Below are 22142 nucleotides of genomic sequence, written 5' to 3' on the forward strand. Positions count from 1 at the left end.
GAGGGCTGTTATCGATGTAAGCCATGGAAAGCTTAAGCTTAGAGTTGATGATGAGACCATTACCTTTGACCTAGCCACTTCCAGGAGACAGTCACTGGACTATGATAATACTGTATATTCTATTGATGTGATTAATGATGTGGTTGAGTCCCATTTGCAAGAAATTTTATGTTCTAACCCTTTGCAAGTAGCAATAGCTGAGGATGAGGAGGAGTTGTCCAACGAGCAAGTGTTGGAGCAACTCGCTGTTTTATTGGCTTCCCGAGCCGAGCTTGTCAACTGATCCCTATCTTTTCTTGACAGTCCTGGGTGTAAAGTAAAGACTTCATTCGAGGACCCACCGGTCTTAGAACTGAAGGAGTTACCGAGCCACTTGGTTTATGCCTTCCTGGATGAAGAGAAGCGCTTACCAGAATCATAGCGGTACCGATCTAACTCCTGAAGAAAAGCCATGCTATTGGAAGTTCTAAGGAAGTACAAGAAGGCCTTTGCTTTCAATATAGCAGATATCCCGGGCATAAATCCAAGTTTCTGCTCTCATAAGATTTCATTGGAGGACAGTTTCAGGCCGGTTGTTCAGCCTCAAAGACGACTCAATCCGAACACGAAAGAAATGTTAAAGAAGGAGGTAATTAAACTTATTGATGCAGGTTTAATATATCCCATTTCCTGCTAGAAGGAGGCATGGGTGGTAAGGAATGAGAAGGATGAGCTGATCCCGACTCGGACGGTAATAGGCTTCCGAGTTTGCATTGATTACCGTAGGCTTAATGATGCAACTCGGAAGGACCATTTCCCTCTTCCTTTTATTGATCAGATGATTGAACGTTTAGCAGGTCACATGTTTTATTGTTTTCTTGATGGCTTTTCGAGTTACTTTCGGATTCCTATTGCACTGAGGACCAAGAGAAGACTACCTTCACCGCCCTTATGGGACGCTGCTTATAGACGGATGCCATTCGGACTGCAATGCACCGTACATTTCAGTGTATGATGGCTATTTTTGAGGACATGATTGAGGAGTCTATGGAGGTATTTATGGATGACTTCTCTATTTTTGGTAATTCTTTCTCTCTTTGTTTGGAAAACCTTGAGCGCATGTTAGCTAGGTGTATTGAGGCTAACTTGGTACTAAACTGGGAAAATGCCATTTCATGGTGAGAGGGGATTGTTTTGGGGCATAAGATCTCTCAGTCGGGATGGAGGTGGATAGAGCTAAGGTAGAAGTAATATCTAAGCTACCTCCTCCTAGTTCATAAGGTCATAGGAGTTTTCTAGGCCATGTAGGGTTTTATAGGAGATTTATTAGAGATTTCTCTAAGATTGCTAGGCCTCTCACTCAATTGTTAGTTAAAGATGTACCTTTTATTTTTGATGATGCATGCTTGGCGACTTTTGAGTTACTTAAGAAACTTCTAACTATAGCCCCAATCATGGTTTCTCCCGATTAGGGGCTGCCTTTGAACTGATGTGCGATGCTAGTGATTATGCGATTGGGTGGCTTGGACAGAGGATTGAAAAGAAGTTCCAACCCATTTACTATGCTAGCAAGACTTTGACGGGAGCCCAGAACACTACACCACTACAGAGAAGGAGTTATTGGCTGTTGTTTACGCCTTCGACAAGTTTAGATCATACCTCGTTCTCTCCAAAACCATTATCTTCACGGACCACTCGGCGTTGAGGTACTTATTCCTGAAAATGATGCGAAACCGAGATTGATCTTGGTGGATTCTTTTATTACAGGAATTTGATGTCGAGATCAAGGATAAGAAGGGCGCTTAAAGAATCTGGCAGCGGACCATTTATCGAGATTGGAAAATCCTCACTTGGATGCACTTGACGAGACGGCCATAGACGATCGATTTCTAGAAGAACATTTATATGTCACCGGTATACACCGACACTCCCCGGTTTTCGGATTACGCTAACTATTTGGTTGCTAGGGTTCTACCAAAGGGTATGACTTATCAAAGAAAAGAAGAAATTCTTCACGATTTAAAATACTATATTTAGGAAGATCCCTTTTATTTAAAGTATGTGCGGATCGGGTGATTCGCCGTTGTATATGGCGAGGAGACTCTCCAAATATTGAAGCACCGCCATGAGGGACCCACCGGAGGTCATCAGCAGCAAACCATACAATGAGGAAGGTGCTAGAGGCGGGATTCTATTGGCCTGCGCTCTTCCAAGATGCACGGAAATTTGTTCAGGTTGTGACCCTTCAGCCAAGGTGTAATATCTCTTCTCGTGATGAGATGCCCCAAATTGGTGTGCAAGTCGTTGAGATTTTTGATGTTTGGGGCATCGACTTCATGGGACCCTTTCCCTCTTCGTATGGTAATAAGTACATTCGGTTGCTGAATATTTCTCTAAGTGGCTGAAGCTCAGTCAGTAGCCAACGACGATGCCGGGGTTGTCTGCAGTTCCTTAAGCGATTGTTTGCTAGGTTTGGCATACCTAGGGCACTTATTAGTGATAGAGGAACACATTTCTGCAACGCCCAATTAGAGAAAGTACTTAAGCGGTACGGAGTTACTCATCGATTCTCTACTCCCTATCACCCCCAAACTAGTGGGCAGGTTGAGGTAACTAATAGGGGTATTAAACGTATTTTAGAGAGAACCGTTAGTACCAGTAGGAAGGACTGGACTCTTAAGTTGGATGATGCATTATGGGCATTTCGGACTGCTTTTAAGACATCTATAGGTTTTACGCCCTATCGCCTTGTTTATGGAAAGTCATGTCATTTGCCTGTTGAGTTAGAGCATAGGGCACTTTGGGCCCTTAGAACTTGTAACTTTGATATTGATTCTGCAGGTAAGGAGCGACAATGGCAGCTGAGTGAGCTAGATGAGTGGCGCCAGTAGGCATACGAAAACTCCTCAACTTACAAAGCAAGGACTAAGAAATGGCATGATCAAAGGATTCGTGAGCCTAAGGAGTTTCAGTTGGGGATCGAAAGTGTTGCTTTACAACTCGCCTTCGTCTGGCTTCCTTTGAAAGCCGCAGACTCGCTGGTCCGACCATTTCAGATCTGACAAGTCTTTCCATATGGAGTGGTAGAGTTGCATCATCCAGAGAAGGGAAACTTCAAAGTGAATGGCCATCGGCTAAAGCGATACCATTGTAACTCGTTGGATAGTGAGCAACGAGTTGACCTGGCTTTGTATGCACAGGAAGGGTGATCCGAATGAGTCAAGCTTAAGACTCTAAGCACTTATGTACATTCGACTTGGATTATACTTTTATGTTTTTAATTAGTTGTGATTGTTTCATCATTTTCATTTGACTTTATTATAGTTGCTTAAACAATAATTAGGGTTTTTAATTTTTCGGACTTATATAATTGGAGAGGACGGACTCTTCCGTTTGACCATATCTACTTGTTTTATGATCTAATTACACGCATATATGTGTTGATTACAGGTAGGGGGCAAGGCGACTCGAGATGGCAAAGGAAAGCCCAGAAACACTCCGTTTCACCACGGCCGAGGAGCATGACCAGAGTCAAGCCCGTGTTGAAGGATAAAGAATAATTTGTCATGACTTCCGAAGGCATCATGGAATACAACCCCATGTTGTGTCGGTCAAGACGTACACCGCCTGCGCTAAGGTGCATCACAAGAAATGGCCGCAAGACGGCCTTACCCTCACCCGTGCTGAACACGTGCCTATAAGAACGGGAGGCCTCCGAAAATTTTGCTTCCCTTTTGTTTTTCTTAGCTGAAAGGTGTTGTTCTTATACCCTTATCTCACCCTTCTCACTTTCCTCAGCGAACTCAGGTAAGTCCCTTCATTTGTTACCTTATATTTTTTTATTATGATTTGACTTCTATTTTATACATATACTCTTGTTAGGACATGCTAGGATATCTTGGTGGCTTTATATTGTAACCATATGACCTTGGTTAGGTTAATTTACATTAGTTGTTGTGTTTGTGGTGTAGTCGGTTATGAAAATGATAAGTGTGGGGTTTTGGTGGAAATAAAATGTGCCTACAAAGATGCAAAGCATGAATAATGTTTAGACTTAAATTGCAATTGCTGGTTCATGATAAATTAGATTGGTATGTATCGGTTTATTAGTTTATACAAGTTTTTGGTTAGTCAAGTATAATCATTATACGTTGATTCAGGTAGATTATTTCTTTCATTAACTTGAATTCTTACAAAAACTAATAATTCATTGCATTAGGTGATATGACTGATCGCGATAAATCTCAGAAAGCAACCCAAACGCCTGCATCAAAGAAGCGATCGCGGTGAAGGAAGCGCTTCTTCCACAATGCCGTAACCAAAGACCAAAGACTTCCACCTCCACTACAACAAAGAAATAGTCCGACCGGAAAGCACCTGCTGTGAATCCATCCACACCTGGCCGTCATCCATTGTGGACATTCCCTAATGCAGACAATGAGCAACATCACTATACAATGGACAATCATTACACACGTGTAAACCACAACAAAATTCACAAAAGACTTGAGATGAAAGGATAGGAGAAGAGAGTTGATCGGTAGCCCTGCAAAACGATTCCACTCGAGCATCTAAAGATGCACGGGCATCCCAATTTTTAGCACTCTCTTGGTTCCTGATCCCATTTTCCAACGTGTCATACAAAGAGTTTGAATTTAGCATTGAACCTCCTTATCATTCACTATCTGAATCATAAACTTAAACTAAATAAATATGTACAAATAAAATAAAATAATTAAACAAATAAAAATAAAAATCATAAAATAATAAGAAAGAAAAAAAATGGCTAAATTAACAAATAGCAAATTTCACTCTAGTTTTCAAACATTCCCCGGCAACGGCGCCAAAAACTTGATGGGCTCTTTATGCAACCTACACCTAAGGCAGTGAACCTACCGATGCAGTCTAGCACTAATGGCGAGTATCAAGGTCGTATTCCTCGGGAAAGTGAAAGCCTAGAGTTACTCCTTTGTTCTTTGTTATATTAACCTAAAATGGATAATGAATAATTTCTAAACTAACTATTAACTACAAGCTAAGTTCCGAGGGAGATGCAGGAGTAATTGATAAATGAAATAATCAAGACAAGAAGACAAACCCAAAGGGAATCTAAACTAGTTGGCAACCGAACAAAAGATAAAGGATCGGTGAGTCTAATTATGCTACCCGTGGACTAATTCTTAACCGAATTTGGTTTCTCTCTCGAGATAACCGAATTCCTAAACCTAATAACCTAAAGTTGGAATCTCTTCCTAACGATTGATTCTTAAATTAGCATTAAGCTTTAATCTGCCTCTATTAAGCTTTGTTAATTCTTTATTCGGCTAGTTAATTATCCTTATCTCTAAGCGATTATTAACCAGTTCTTGTTATTCAAAATTCCAATTGCCAAACGGATTTCTCAATCTCATAAAGCAATCTAAACATCACAATTCACAACGTCTCATGAATAATGCATAATCTTATTAATACTGAAAACAAGAAGAATACAAAACCAACTCAAACAATCCAACAATATAATATCAAGCCAACATAGTAAAGAAATCCCAATGGATTAAATCAGTCTAGCTAAACATGTTCATGTTTAAAACAATCTAGGAAATCAATTATAATGAAAGAATAATGAAAATAAAACATGTACACCCTTTTCTCTCGAATTGGATGAACAGCTCCAAATCTGGATCTACACTTTGATTAATCTCCCAAACTGCCTCTTGAATTGCTTCACTACTGTTTTGCACTCGGAACCTTGTGATTCCGGGATTCTTACTCACTGCAACTCTCTCTTGCACTCAATACTGTACAGGAACCGAACTAGCCTCCAGGGCTCTATGTCACTCTTTTTCCCTCTCTCCCCTTAAGAAAAATTCATTTTTTCTTATATATTTAACTCAGCACGGCCGGAGTCCATGCCGTGCTGAGACTGTGGATCTCACCAACTAGGGTTTCACCATGACCGTGTTGCTCCCCATGCTGGAGGCCGTGGTGGCTACGGAAACCGTGCTCAAACCATTATTTTGAAGACCAAGTTTCGATGGTTGGTCACGGCCAGAGTCCAGGCCGTGATGGTCAGCACGGCCTTGACTCAAGCCGTGCTCAATGTGTGAAACGCGGGCTCTTGTCCGATCTTGATGAATTCTCATCCGTTTCCGCACGTATTGATCTATAATTGCTTAAACACCGATGATGGTCCTATAAATGTTCCTGAAATGCAAAAGAACACAAAACACGGGTGATCTGGAAATAAAAGCACAATAATTGCTAAGAAAATACGCAATAATATGCAAGCAAATATGTGTAAAACTATGCTCATCATAAGAAGCTTGATATAGGATATCTGTTGGCTCGTCAAGTCCGTTCCTTCATAGTCTATGCCTAGAAGAAGATGCACTGTTGTTTTGGCCCGTGTGTGACTAGGTTGGCTAAGAGACTGGATTTACTGGACGACTGTTTGTCCGAGCTTTCTCAGATTGGTAATATGAGACCATTAGGGATCAGATAAATGATCAATATGCAGATGATCACGGCCACTCGTCACCCATATGGCATTGAGTACAGGCTCGTCAATGCAATAGTCAGGGAGGCTAGAGAGGCAGCAGCTCGAGGAGCTCAAGACCCTACGGCTGACATTCCATATGTTAGGATTCCTAACCCAGCCAGAGTGTTTATGCCTACATCTAGAGCCTCCTCTTCTTATTCTGTAGGGTCATCGAGTGCTCAGATTAGTGCTTTGACTGACCGACTAGATCGAGTTTGTGATTTACAGCAGCACTATACTGAGTTTGTACAGCACAGAAAGGAGTTTAGGCAGTTTCAAGATGAAACTAGGGCACAGTTTCTAGGGTTAAATGATATGCTCCAGCAGCTTATGCATAGGGTGGATAGGCAGGCCACCCAGACGGACCTAATGGCGGAGCAGATACAAAAGATGGTGGAGAACGAAGCACAAAATCAGTAATTCATCGATGATAAGGAGTTCGATCTAGTAGGTTGCTTAACGGATCCTGTGTCAATTTGGCCGGGTTAAACCGGTGTTACTTGAGTTCCTTGCAAACTTACAACCTTTAACTTTAAACTTTGATTATGCCAATTGATAGGCTATTTATGTAGTTAAACTCTAAGGCAGTGAACCTATCGACGCAGACTAGCATAAATAGTGAGTATCAAGGTCGTATTCTTGGGAAAGGGTGATCCTAGAACTACTGCGGCATCTTATGTTATCTAACTTTAACAAAATTGATGAAGTTATTATGCTGTGATTAAATATAAACAAACGGTTAACTAAGTGTCAAATAATCTGAAAGAATTTAGCAAAACAATTAAAGGAAAAAAGCAAACCCCAGGGGACCTAAGCTAGTTTGATTTTAGTGAAGATAGAGATTATATTGATTACCAATTGCAATTACATGTGGATGAATTCTTAACTGAATTCGGTCTCCCTCTCGAGATAACCGAATTCCTAAACCTAATAACCTAAAGTTGGGATCTCTTCCTGACGATTGATTATTCAATTAGCATTAAGTTTTAACCCCCCTCTGTTAAGCTTAGTTAATTCTTAATCCGGCTAGTCAATTACCCTTATCTCTAAGTGATCATTAACCAGTTCTTGCTATTCAAATTTCCAATTACTAAATGTATTTCTCAATTACATAAAGCAATCTAAATACCACAACTCACAACGTCTCATGAATAAAGTGATTTCTCATTAATAATGAAAGCAAGAAGAGACAAGAATTGATAATCAAAATCTCATAAGCAATAAAATCAATCCAACAACATAGGAACCCCAAAGGGTTTGACAAATTTAGTTACTCTTACTAATAAGCAACACAAAGTAAAGAACAAATTCAGAAAAGTAATTTGAAAGCATGTACAGCCTTCTTCTTCAAGTTGGATGAAAAGCCCTAAATTCCCAATTCTGAATGATGAACCCTAAATTGCCTCTTGAATGCTTTATTCAACATATAAAGAATGAAACTCAAGTAACTAACAAGTTATACACCTTTAAGGAAAAACTATAATAATACCATCTCGAAGCACAACTTATATAACAGTTCAGCATTAAAGACTAAGAACCATTACCTCACAGGAATCTCTCAAATCACTCACAGTGTTTAAAGTTAAACAAGAAAATTCCCTTAATGTAGCTGCACAAAACCTATTTACTATAAGCTTGCTCATCAATCTCATCTTCGCTACCGCGAATAAATGAATACCAAAATCAAGGGTCTTTTTAAAGGTTGAAATGTGGCTGAGGTAAAGGTAAGAATATTTGGATAGAAGTGTAAAGTATACTGAAAAATCATACACTTATTTAAAATGAGGAACTGAGTGCCAAAACAACAAAAATACTCACTAAGCCTTATTTGAAGTAAAGGATGCTCACAAGAATTAAATTCAGAAGAGCTAAGAGCTAAGAAGTAAGTCAGAATTTTTTTTTCTTTTTTTTTTTTATATATACTATGTATATATATTACAACATCTTATATAGGGGCTGTATGATTAGTGACATAAATAATAAGAATAGTTATCCAATTTGGATTGAAGGGAGCATCAAAGAATGACTAAAAGACTAAATGAATTTAGAACGACGTTAGGCACTATGATTCCATAAATGAAGAAGCATAACACATAATTATTCAGTATACAAGGTGAAAGGAAAGATAGATGTATAGAATGGTGTATGTGTAGTGATTAGGTGTAAATCATGAAGAAAAGGTTAAGGCTCAAACTGGCTGATTAATAGAAACAAAGGGTAGGCTTTTGGCCAGATGTGGTGAAATCCTAAATTGCCCAAATCATCTAATGGTATTCAAAAATTTATATAACCTCAACAAGCATTACAGTGCAAGTTCTAGAAACGAAATTAAGTACAGTGCACACTCAAACAAGAAATATCATGAGCATAATGTGCAATGAATGCTCAAGTTTTGGTTCAAAAACTCACGTTTAAAGTGGCTAAAATTTGCAATTTGTTCCCAGACTTATCAATTGAATCATCACATATATTGAATACGAGATTGGCATAATCAAAGTTCAAAGTCAAAGGTTGTAAATTTGCAAGGAACTCAAGTAACACCGGTTTAACCCGGCCAAATTGACATATTGAATACGGTGAAATTGCTTTCAAGAATAAAAGATAGAGAGGGACAATCAATTACTAGTGTGTGAATTAAGTCATTAATTACGAAAGAATAAACTAAACTTAAATTTCATGAAAAACCTAGGTCCTAACATCCTAAGAATAGTCCATTATCATTGCATTAAACAATTAGGGGATATAGACATAAATACCTATCCCACATTTGAGTATTACACTGTCCAGAGTGTTAGAAAAATTATAACTGGGTATAGCACATAACTAGCACCTCATATAAAAAAATGAAGATCATATTAAATGTACATATCAAGATGGCAAAGCAAAGTGTTCCACTAAAATAACATAAAATGAAAGAAAATAACATAAAAATAAAAATGCAAAAAGAAACGAGAATAAAGTAAAATAAAAATAAAGGAAAATAAAAAGGAAAAGGAAAAGAAAAATGGCATAAATTTTTGTTTCACTACTGGTAGTCTGCCGAACGCGCATTCTCACTGGCCGGATCTGCTGGAGGGTGAGGAGTAGGGGAAGGCGCTGAAGGAGGGGCCGGCGGTGGTGGTACAGGGTCCGTGAAGCAACCTACTAGATCAAACTCCATATCATCGACGAATCGCTGATTTTGTGCTCCGATCTCCGCCATCTTTTGAATCTGCTCCGCCATTAGGTCTGTTCGGGTGGCCTGCTTATCCAACCCATACATAAGCTATTGGAGCATATCGTTTAAACCTTGAAACTGTGCCCTAGTCTCCTCTTAAAACTGCCCAAACTCCTTTCTATGCTGCACAAACTCAATATAGTGTCAGTCAGAATCGCAGACTGATCTAGCCTGGCCACCAAAGCACTAATCTGAGCACTCGATGTCCCTGCAGAATAAGAAGAGGAGGCTCCAGAATTAGGCATAAACACTCTGGCTACATTAGGAATCCTAACATCTGGAATCTCAGCCGTCGGGTCTTAGGCTCCTCTAGCTGCTACCTCTCTAGCCTCCCTTACTATTGCGCTGACGAACCTATACTCTATCATGTGGGTGTCGAGTAGCCGTGATCATCTGCATGTTGATCATCTGTCTGATCCCTAGTGGTGTCATATCACCAATCTGTGAAAGCTCTGACACACAGTCGTCTAATACATCCAGTCTCTTGGCTAACCTAGTCACATACGGGCTAAAACAACAGTGCATCTTCTTCTGGGCATCTACTATGAATGAACGGACTTGACACGCCAACAAATATCCCAAGTCATGCTTCTTACGATGTTGCATAGCCCAGAGGATGAAAACATCGGTCTGTGTAACCGCTCCAAAACTATCTCCCTTGCCTATAATCGTGTAAGCTAATAAAGTATGGATATAGCAGAGATGATCTGGAAGGCTAGACGCCTTAGACCTATTGGGGTAGTATGATTCCGGCCTGAGTACTAAAGAATCCCACATGGTGTCGTACGAGATTGGGTTGACATAGATGCATCCTTGATACTCCTCGCCTGAGGTCTCCTGCTCAGTCCATAATCCCAAATGCATGTCGAAGTAGACTGCATCAGGCTGATGCCAGTTTGTGTTCTATTGCTGCAGAAAGAAGGTGCCGATGAATTCAATTGTGAGTTTGCAGTAGGTTGGCTCAATGATGTCAAAGAATCGTGCGTATGGTAGAGTTTTGAACAAGGCATGCACATCCTGAGCCAATCCTATTCTCTCCAAGGATACAAAGTCGACGCAACGTCCAGCCATCACTTGCTTCCATCTCATGACTTGGAACTGGCTCTCGTTATCCGCATTCGGAAATGTCCATAAGGGATGACGACCAGGTGCGGGAGGATTTGCAGCTGGTGCTCTTTGTACTCGGACTAGTTACTATTGTAGTGGAGGTGCTGGTGCTGGTGCTGGTGCTGATGAAGGTGAAATGGAGGAAGATGTTCCTTCGCTTCGCAAGGCCGTCAAAAGACGTTGCTTGCTGACGAGATTGATCGCGGTCCTTTATATTGCCTAATGCAATTAATCATTAGTATTTGAACAAGAAATTAAGTTAACATAAATTATACTGAAAATTAAATAGCATAACGACTATAATTTGACTAACAGAAAACTTTAGACTTAAAACTTAAGTCTAAAGCCTCAATCTCCTGCAAAAAACTAATTCACAATTACATTCTAGCCCATTTTATCGCGCACCAAACAAAGAAAATTTATGCTATTAATTGTTCATGATAAAATGCCATAAATAAACCTTATTGCTGCCAAACCCCACACTTAACATTTCATTATTCAAAATCACTTAAACATAGCAACTAGTCTTAACTAAATCTAATCTAAGTCAAATTTAAGCAGTGTAATAAAGCAAAATACTAAAGCATATCAAAATGTCCTAAAAAATAATAAAATGCATAAAAGAAAAATCAAATTTAATCAGATAAAAGAAAAGGGTGAAGAGACTTACTTGAAGTTGTCGTGACAGGTAAGAAAAATCAAAGACAAAGAAGAAACATCACCTTAGGGCTTAGAGAGGGAAAGGTAGGAAAGTTTTTGAAAAGCCATGCTTATATAGTCACGAGGGTCAGCACGGGTGAGGGTAAGGCCGTGCTGGCCAACACAGCCAGGAATTGGCCCGTGCTGAACCATGAAGCCATGTCCTTGTGCCAATCCATCACTAGTGAGGGCATGGCCGTGCTAGTCAGCTTGCCCTGGTGTTGCTGCCCGTGGTGCCTTCGGAAGCCATGTTGGACGGCTAATTTTACCTTGTGCTTTACGTGCATCTCCATCACGGGCTGGGGCACGAGCGTGGTGACCGGCACGGCCTGGTGTTGCAGCCTGTGGTGGCCTTGGAAGCCATGGTGGACGGCTATTTTCCTAAACTCTTTATCTTCATATTCATCACGGGTCTGACTCCGGCCCTGCTGATCAGCACGGCCTGGTGTTGCAAGCCCGTCATGCCTACGGAAATCGTGGTGGACGGGTGAAGTTCGAGCTTTCCTTTGCCATCTCGAGTTGCCAAACTCCCTACCTGCATTTAACATATATACACACACATTTAGGTTGTAAATCAAGTAAAATATATCAAACAGGGAAGTCCGTCTTCAAGGATTTCTAAAAATCTGACTTAAATTATTCAAACCCTAGATTCATACAACTACGTTAAATTACTAAGTAAGTGTTCTAACTACCATCAAGCATGCAAACGACTGATAAAATAAAATGTTAATAAAAACATAAAATTAAAATTTTGGGGTGCCTCCCAAAAAGCGCTTCTTTTTGGTCGAGTCGGCCATTTGGACTCTGCGTGACATTCACGCCTGTGGGCAAATTGAGAAGGTGGGCTCATTGTAAGCTGGGGCCTGAGGCATATGACCGCAAGGAGGAGGTCCAATGTGTGTAGCAGATGGCCAAGGAGGTGCTCTTCATACCGAGTTGGGATGCCCAATCATCCACTGCAAATCCTATCTAGATGACCTATCATAAACAAACTTGCAACTACCCTTCTCAGGTGTATCATAGCACGAAGTTTCAAATTGATACAAGTTGTTTTCTTCAAATGAATAACACACATCAACAGGCAAAGAAGCATGCAGAGCATCATCAATTAGTATATCCTGTGGTGGTTTATTACATGCAAGAACAATCCCATCAATAGCGCAAATGGCATGAACATGGTCGGCGGGAGAACTATCAAATGGGAGTAAACTAAAAGTAACACAATCATCCCCTACATTAAGCTCTAGCTTTCCCTCTAATACGTCTATTTTAGCTCTAGCCGTGGTAAGGAAAGGTCTCCCTAAAATCAAAGGCACACCATGCTCATTATCCATATCCATAACCACAAAGTCCACAGGAAATATGAATTTGTCTACCTTGACTAGCACATTCTCTACAATCCCCCTAGGAAGCTTAACATAATGATCAGCTAATTAAATGCACATCCTAGTGGGTTATGCCTCCCCCAAACCTAGCTTATTGAACATACTCGTGGGCATGACATTTATACTAGCACCTAAAACAGCTAATGCATCATCAACACACAAGTTACCCAAACTACAAGGAATAGTAAAACTCCCTGGTCGTGACGTTTCTCTGGTAACTTGCTCTGAAACACTACTGAGCACTCTTTATTAAGCTTAACATATGCTACCTCCTCCGGCTTACTTTTGCTGCTAAGTATGTCCTTCAAGAACTTGGCATACTTCGACATCTGCTTCAATACATCGACAAAAGGCAAGTTAATATGCAGTTTTCTAAAAATATCCAAAAGCTTACTGAACTGCTCTTACGCTTCTACTTGCTTCAGTCTAGCAGGACAAGGAATCTTGAGTTGATACTCCCTGACTGGGATTTGTTTCACCTTTTGCCTCTTAAGTTCCTTAACCTTATTACTCGCCTCAACCTGCACATCAATAGTAGAATCGTCAAAAGCATGCTTAAAAGGAGCTGAAACTAACTTATCCGAACACAAAGTGATGGCGTTCACGTGCTCCCTCGGGTTAGACTCAGTGGTGCTGGGGAGTGCTCCTTGTTGCCTCTCAAACAACATCTTTGAAATCTAGCCAATCTGACTTTCCAAGTTCTGAATGGACACTTGCTGATTTCTAAGAGCACTGTCGGTCTGCTGGAACCTCGTCTCAATCTATTCGACAAACTTTATCATTAGCTCCTCCAAGTTAGATTTCTTCTTGGCTGGTGGAGGAAGCTCGATGGTCGACTGGCTGCTTCTTTGGCGTGGTGGTCATTGATCACGATCTGAAAGCTTGATGGACCCTAGGCATTATTATTGCGCCAACTAAAATTGGGGTGATTTCTCCACCCAGGATTGTATGTGCTTCTATAAAGGTTGTTCTGTTGTCCGAGTGTATTCTGCATGTAATTAACCTGTTCATGATCAGCAGAAACAATAGATGAAGTAGATGAGCTAGCAAACATACCTCCTGCATTACAGTTTTCACCGTAGTGCGGGCCATCGCAAAATTCGCAGGTTATTTGGGCTGCTTGAACCGGCATCTGAAGCTGGTCTAATTTCTTGGTCAGACGCTCCACTTGAGCTGCCAAGGCTGCTGTGGAGTCTAACTGATTGACCATTCCCTGTTTGATTGGCCGACTCTTAGAGGATTGCCACTGGTAGTTGTTCATGGCCATCTCCTCTATCAAATTTTGCGCCTGCTCCGGCATCTTGCTGTTCAAGGCCCCACCTACTGCAACATCTACCATTTGCCGAGTAGGAAGGTTCAAACCGCTGTAAAAGTTCTGAATTTGCATCCATATTGGTAGACCGTGGTGTGGATAGCATCTCAACAAGTCCTTGTACCTTTCCCAAGCATTGTACATGCTCTCGTCATCCATCTGCACAAAAGAAGAAATGCCATTTCTCAATTTAGCAGTCTTAGTTGGAGGAAAGTACTTGTAAAGAAAATTTTCAGCTAAAGATTTCCAAGTAGTGATAGTGTTCGGTGGAAGGGACTGCAGCCATCTCTTTGCTCTATCCCTTAAAGAAAATGGAAATAATCTCAGTCGGATGGCATCATCGGTAATTCCATTTATCTTGAACGTGTCGCATATCTCCAAAAAGTTGGCTATATGGGCATTAGGATCCTCGCTTGGCAGCCCTCCAAACTGTACACTCTACTGTACCATCTGGATCACATTTGGCTTTATTTCGAAGTTGTTAGCTGTTACCGCCGATCTGAGTATACTCGTCTGTGTCCCATCCAATGATGGTATAGAAAACTCGTACATCGTTCTATTGGCGTCCGCCGCAGCATTTCCATTGTGATTCAATATCCCTTCTGATCTATCAACATGTATCTCAACCTCAATCTCCTTCTCTACCGATTGCAAACGCTTCCTTAAAAGTTTGAGGCTCCTAATCATAAACTACCTAAGAATGGAAGGTAGGGACCAAAAAACAGAAGTAGTTAAAAGAATAAAAGAATAAAATAAAGTAAAATAAAGATAGAAAAATAAAAATGGCTAAATTAACACAAACACAAATTCACTATAGTTCACACAAAAGTTCCCCGGCAATGGCGCCAAAAACTTGATAGGCTATTTGTGTAGCTAAAATCTAAGACAATGAACCTATCGATAATGACTAGCACAAATGGTGAGTATCAAGGTCGTATTCTTGGGAAAGGGTGATCCTAGAACTACTGCAGCATCTTATGTTATCTAACCTTAACAAAATGGATGAAGTTATTATGCTGTGATTAAATATGAACAAACGGTTAACTAAGTGTTAAATAATCTAAAAGGATTTAGGAAAACAATCGAAGGAAAAAGAAAACCCTAGGGGACCTAAGCTAGTCAGATTTTAGTGAAGATAGAGATTATATTGATTACCAATCGCAATTACCCATGGATGAATTCTTAACTCAGTGTTTACAGGTAAACAAGAAAATTCCCTTAACGCGGCTGCACAAAACCTGTTTACCATAAGCTTGCTCATCAATCTCATCTTCGCTACAGCGAATAAATGAATACCAAAATCAAAGGGTCTGTACAAGAGTTGAAATGTGGCTAAGATAAAGGTAATAATATTTGGATAGAAGTGTAAAGTATACTGAAAAATCATGCAATTATTTAGAATGAATGCTTCAAGAGTTGAATGCCAAAACAACAAAAATACTCACTAAGCCTTATTTGAAGTAAATGATGCTCATAAGAATTAAATTCAAAAGAGCCAAGAGCTAAGAATTAAGTCAGAAATTTTTTCTTTTTCTTTTTTTTTTTAACATATATATATGCCACAGTAGCTTACATAGGGGCTGCATGATTAGTGACATAAACAATGAGAACAGTTATCCAATTTGGATTGAATGGAGCATCAAAGAATGACTAAAAAGACTCAGTGAATTTATAACAAAATTAGGCACTATGATTCCATAAAAGAAGAAGCATAACACATAATTATTTAGTATACAGGGTGAAAGGAAAGATAAATGTATAGAATGGTGTATGTGTAGTGTATAAGTATAAATCATGAAGAAAAGGTTAAGGCTCAAAACTGCCTGACTAATGGAAACAAAGGGTAGGCTTTTGGCCAAATGTGGTGAATTCCTAAGTTGCCCAAATCATCTAATGGTATCCAAAAATTCATGTAACCACAACAAGCATTACAGAGCAAGTTCTAGAAACAAAGTTAAGTACAGCGCACACTCAAACAAGAAAAATCATGAGCATAATGTGCAATGGATGCTCAAATTTTGGTTAAAAAACTCACGTTTGAAGTGGTTAAAATTTACAATTTGTTCCTAGACTTATCAATTGAATCATCACATAAATTGTATAAGAGATTAGTGATGTGCATCATTTTATCCATATTCATATGCTCAATTATTTATATTTTTGTGCATAGTTATCTTGTTTTATGCTAGAATCACCTGTGTTTTGGTTCCTTTCACGTTTAAGGCCATTTTCGAGGGATATCATCAGTAATCAAGGAAAATACGTGCAATTATGGACCAGAATTCATCAAATTGAGTAAGGACTAGCATTCCAAGGTTGAGCACGGCCTGGACTCCGGTCGTGCTGAACCATCAAATAGTTGCCCTTCAAGAGTGCTATTTTAGCATGGTTTTCGAAGCCACCACGGCCCGTGGTGGCTCAGCACCGGCTAGGGCACGGCCAGGAAGAAGTCGTGAGTTGCGAAACATGGAGGTCTAGCATGGCCTGGACTCCGCCCGCACTGATCAGCATGGGATTGACCATGGTCGTCCTGAAAGATTTATATAGGCAAAAACGATTTGTTGAATTAGGGTTCAATTTTCTGACTTGATTTCATATATACAAGCATAAGCCATCTTTTTCCAAACTTCAATACTCGACCTTAGAAGACCATTCCATCTATTAAAAGAAGGATTACATTGGTTTTAACATCAAATTGAAGATCAAGAGGAGATTTGGGAGCATTCAAGAGGCAAATTAGGGTTTATCATTCTAAATTGGGAATTTAGGGTTTTTATCCAACTTGAAGAAGAAGGGTGCACATGCCTTTAATTTACTTTTTTGAATTTATTCTTTATTTGTGTTGCTTATTAGTATGAGTAGCTAAAATTGTTGAACCCATTGGGGTTCCTATGTTGTTGGATTGATTTTAATGCTTATGAGATTTTGATTATCAATGCTTGTTTCTTATTACTTTCATTATTAATGAGAAATCACTTTATTCATGAGATGTTGTGAGTTGTGGTATTTAGATTGCTTTATGTAATTGAGAAATTCATTTAGTAATTGGAAATTTGAATAGCAAGAACTGGTTAATGATCACTTAGAGATAAGGGTAATTGACTAGCCAGATTAAGAATTAACAAAGCTTAATAGAAGCGGATTAAAGCTTAATGCTAATTTAATAATCGATTGTTAGGAAGAGATTCCAACTTTAGGTTCTTAGGTTTAGGAATTCGATTATCTCAAGAGGGAAATTGAATTCAGTTAAGAATTCTTCCACAGGTAATTGCAATTGGTAATCAATATAATCTCTACCTTCACTAAAATCCAACTAGCTTAGGTCCCATCGGGTTTACTTTTTCCTTTGATTGTTTTATGAAATTCTTTCAGTTTGTCTGACACTTAGTTAATCACTTGCTTACATTTAATCATAGATAGCAACTTTATTGATTTTGTTAGGGTTAGATATTATAAGACGTTGTAGTAGTTCTAGGATCATCCTTTCCCGAGAATACAACCTTGATACTCACTATTAGTGCTGGTCTGCATCGATAGGTTCACTGCTTTAGATTGTAGCTACACAAATAGCCTATCACATGTTCATTAACAACATAACCAATGAAGATTATTTCATTAGTGCTTAAGATTAGCATATAAAATTCCACTCCTAAGTGCAGTAAAAATAACCCTTAAGTGTTTAACATGCTCATCTATAGATTTGCTATGCACAAGAATATCATCAAAATAAACTACCACGAATTTACCAATGAAAGCACGGGAAACATGGTTCATTAATTGCATGAAATACTTGGTGTATTAGTTTAGCCGAAAGGCATTATTAACCATTCATAAAGACCATGTTTAGTTTTAAAGGCAGTTTTCCATTCATCTCCTTCTCTCATTCTTATTTAATCATGCCAAGATTTAAGATCTATTTTAGAAAACACAAACAATCCATGTAACTCATCTAGCATGTCATCTAGTCTAGGAATAAGGTGTCGATATTTTACTGTAACCTTGTTAATTGCATGATAGTCCACACACATCCTCCTCATCCCGTCCTTTTTAAGTACTAAAAGTACAGGTACAGCACATGGACTCATGCTTTCTCTCACATAACTCTTGCACTTGTTTTTGAATTTCTTTTGTTTCCTCTGGATTGCACCTATAGGCTAGCCTACTAAGAATGCTCACTTTAGGAACAAAATCAATTTGATGTTCTATCCTGAAATTGGTGGTAAGCCTTTTGGAATCTCTTCAAGGAACAAGTCTTCACATTCCTACAAAAGTTTCAAAGCAACACTTGGCACGTAAGTTGTTATGTCATTAATGTTAAGCAATGATTCCTTACATACAAGTACAAGTAGCGACTGCCTATAGCTAAAGCTCTTTTAACCTCACCTCCACTTGCATAAAGCTTAGGTGTTTGTCAGTCTTACTCTCTTTACGTGTTTCCCCTTGTGTTTCCCATTTTCACTCATCTCACCATTTTCTTTTCTCTCATGCTCACTTGCACTCCCCAATTGCCCATTTTTTCTAGAAAGCTCCTCATATTGTTGTAGAATGCGCATTTGATTTTTAAAGATTGCCTTGAGTGATAATGGTCCTAAGGTGAACTTGCGCCCATCCATCACTAAGGAAGACCTATTCTTGTATCCTTCATCAACAGAGCTAGTTTTACCTTTTTTTTTCTTCGGAGTAGTTCTGACACTCAAAGATCATTTCCATCTTTCTTTTACACTCCAAATAAGCATTAGGATCATTATTTCCTTTGAATGATGGGATCTTCACCTTAATGCTTCTAATGTTGCGGTCCACCATGTCATTTCTATTATATCTCCTATTATTTTGCCTCCCTAAGTTAAGGACAATTTCATTGTCGTCATCTTCGTCCAATGAATCATCTTCAAATTCAGGTAGTGCATTCATTCCTCTAGGAGCTCTAAGAGCTTTTCTTTGTTATGGTTGTGCTCTATCATGGTTCTGCTTTTCATACCTCTCCATTCTATCAGCCACTTTATTAAATCTTCTTTTTATGGCTACAAATTTTCTTCTAAGTGCCTCCATATTGAAAGCTAATTGCTTTGCATCATTTCCCCCTCCAGATATGCTAGCTTCTTCAATTGTATTTTTAGACATGATTACAGAGTCAAGTGAACTGTTAAAAAAGGAAAAGATTAGAAAATCCTCACCATTCCCTCAAGTGTTTCACTGTACAATTGAAATCACTTACACTTGTCCTATGCTTGTCTTGGTACTATTTGCTTTGTTTATTGGAGCCATAGGAATTCCTTTCAATCAAATTCCTTTCAATAAAAAAGGAATGGAGGTGGATATATTGTCAAAGCTGTTAACTTCGTCTTTAAACCTTTTGCATTGTTTCACTCTATTTATTTTTATTTTTTGCTTTTCTCAATGCTAATCTCACCACTCTTGTGTTTTACCTTTCAATTCTTCTTTTTTAGCCTTTATAATTTACTTAAAGAACACAATCGAATAAGAAGAGTGTGATTTGTTCAATGGAGTGAATTAAGTAGGTTGAATTCCCAATGTAAATGTAGGCCTTTTAAAGTAGTTTAGTAAACAGAGGAACAAAAAATAATGCCCAGTCCAAATTCAAAACAAATAGGATTTTCAAATATTAAATTTGGCAAAAATTTGCAAATATGAAGAAACGTAAACAAACTCTTTAACTTTGAAATATATTTTTTTCACTATTTTTCTTTCTTTTCTTTTTCTTTTTTTTCTTCTTTTTTTCTTTTTTTAATCAAACTTTCAATTTAATCTTCAAAAGATTTTGAGAAAGCCAAGACTCTCTTAAAACAACTTAAATCTGTTGCACTACAAAATCAAGAAAACAAAAATAATTGAATATTAATAGGAAATTAAATAAATCAAGAACACAAATTGCAGAAATAAAAGCATAAACAAGGATACATAGAATCAAGATTAAGCCTAAGCTCAGATACCAGGTGGTATGAATTGGATTGAAACCTTTGAATATTGCCACTACAAACCCAATGATTACATTCAACCAAAGGAATGAAAGATGAACAATCCAAAAACTCCAATGGCAATTTTTTAAATTGTAGGATCCATCAATCATGCTTATGATCTTTTAAAAAGATAAAGACTTAAAACTTTTTAGCTTTAGGAGAGCTAAAGACTTTAAGTATATGAACTACAATCCTTTTAGCTTTAGAGAGATAGAGAGCTATAGTATAAGGTGTTTGGATTTTGAACGCCACAAATTAAAAGTTTGATAAGTTCCTAAGTACCAATCAAAAACAATAAAGAATAATTCTCACTTATGAGAAAAGAAGACTTTTATATTCAACTCAATGATGTCTTTACAAATGCAAAAAACTTGCCTATTTATATGAAGAGGTCAAGGGTAGTTTAGTAAAAATAAAATAAAATAAAATAAAAAGAAAATTACGTAAATAAAGAAATAATTCCTACAATTGTAACCACCAATGCTTAATGTCGTTTTCATAAGCAAACCTTTCCCTTTAATGGTTTGAAAAGCCATAACACCTTGATTGAATGCAATATTATCATGTATGTAACCCTCTATTTATAATAAATATAATATTCTTCTTCATCATAAGCCTTCAAAACAATGAATAAAATCATGCTCCTTTTCTCCTTTTATATTCTTCAATTTAAACTTAAAAACAACACAAATACTTGAACTTTTAGCCCATTAACTATACTTAATTGGATCTTACTACAAGCCTAACTTTATCATACTCATGGGCTAGTTATTATAATTTTAACTTAAGCCCAATAACATTAATAATAAACTAAACAAATTAAGATAATCCAACAGGTAATATAAGGCTCAAAATTAAGAAAAACTCTAACTAAAGATATAAATAAAGTTCTAATAAAATTAAATCTAAATGTGTTAGATAAAATGGTTGAATATTCCCCTTAAATTAAGTTCCTCTCTTGACTTGTGATGGCTTGAACCAAGTTAACCAAGGCTGGACTATCATGAGCTTCGACTTCTTTACTATGAGCTATCTTTGAGCTAATATTTTGGATGAAGCTTGATAAAGCTTCTGTAATACTTTTAGCCTTAGCCCAAGTCAAAGGTCCTCCAAAATTAGTTAATGGACCTATTTGGCTAGCTGGACCACCTTGTTATTATCAAAGGCTTAGATACTTACCTCTATGTCTTGTAGGTTCGGCTAATTAGCTTAAGGACCGAAGGAGCTGGGACCCATACTTATTGTCTACTATCGAAATAGAGCACAAGAGGATACTCCTTGCAGGGCCCACTTACCGTGTGTGGTACCGAGGAGAGTGCATCTACGGCTGATGAAGGGGGCATACACTCTGTCATGTGCCCAGAGAACCTTCCTTATCAATGTTCTGAATGATAGACATCTCATACAAGGAGCTAGAGGAGTGCCTTAAGGGTTATGATGATCTTAAGGAGCTCACTAGTAGATTGAGGAGGATCGACTACACGTCCTTCATGACTCAACTGTTGGGGTCCGTGCCCCTGGACGTGGATACTATAGCTTAGGTGTTTCCTTCTTGTTTCTCTCTATTTCATTACCATTCCATTATGCAGTACTCTAAACACTTCCTTTGTTGTATGTAGTTCTCTCAGCCCAGTGCTCCTATAGTATCGGAGTCACAAGAGGGACGACCTGCTCACCATCCTAGAAGTACTCACATTTCTGGCTCATCTACTATCGCCGCTTCTGAGGCACCTCCTACGATACTGTTAGATGTGATTCCCGAGAATATTTCATTCCTTTTAGACTCGACCATGTCGTACTAGAGCCCTTGCGGCACTGTGGACCATCAGTTGACCTTAGAGTCGAGGCTCCATCCAGAGTTTACTCTGATAGGTGCACCCTTGCATGTTATGTTATGTTATTTTATGCAATGCCTAATCCTTCG

General features: G+C 38.6%; 1 non-coding gene across 1 annotated transcript; it reads left to right on the forward strand.

The window, feature by feature from the left end:
* The first annotated feature begins 14325 nt into the window (after nt 1-14325).
* On the forward strand, nt 14326-14432 carry LOC112536105. Its single transcript, XR_003080170.1, has one exon. It is a non-coding gene; the product is annotated as a small nucleolar RNA R71 (small nucleolar RNA).
* Nucleotides 14433-22142: the final 7710 nt, after the last annotated feature.

The sequence above is a fragment of the Ricinus communis genome, chromosome 2, assembly GCF_019578655.1.
Source record: "Ricinus communis isolate WT05 ecotype wild-type chromosome 2, ASM1957865v1, whole genome shotgun sequence".
Taxonomy (NCBI): domain Eukaryota; kingdom Viridiplantae; phylum Streptophyta; class Magnoliopsida; order Malpighiales; family Euphorbiaceae; genus Ricinus; species Ricinus communis.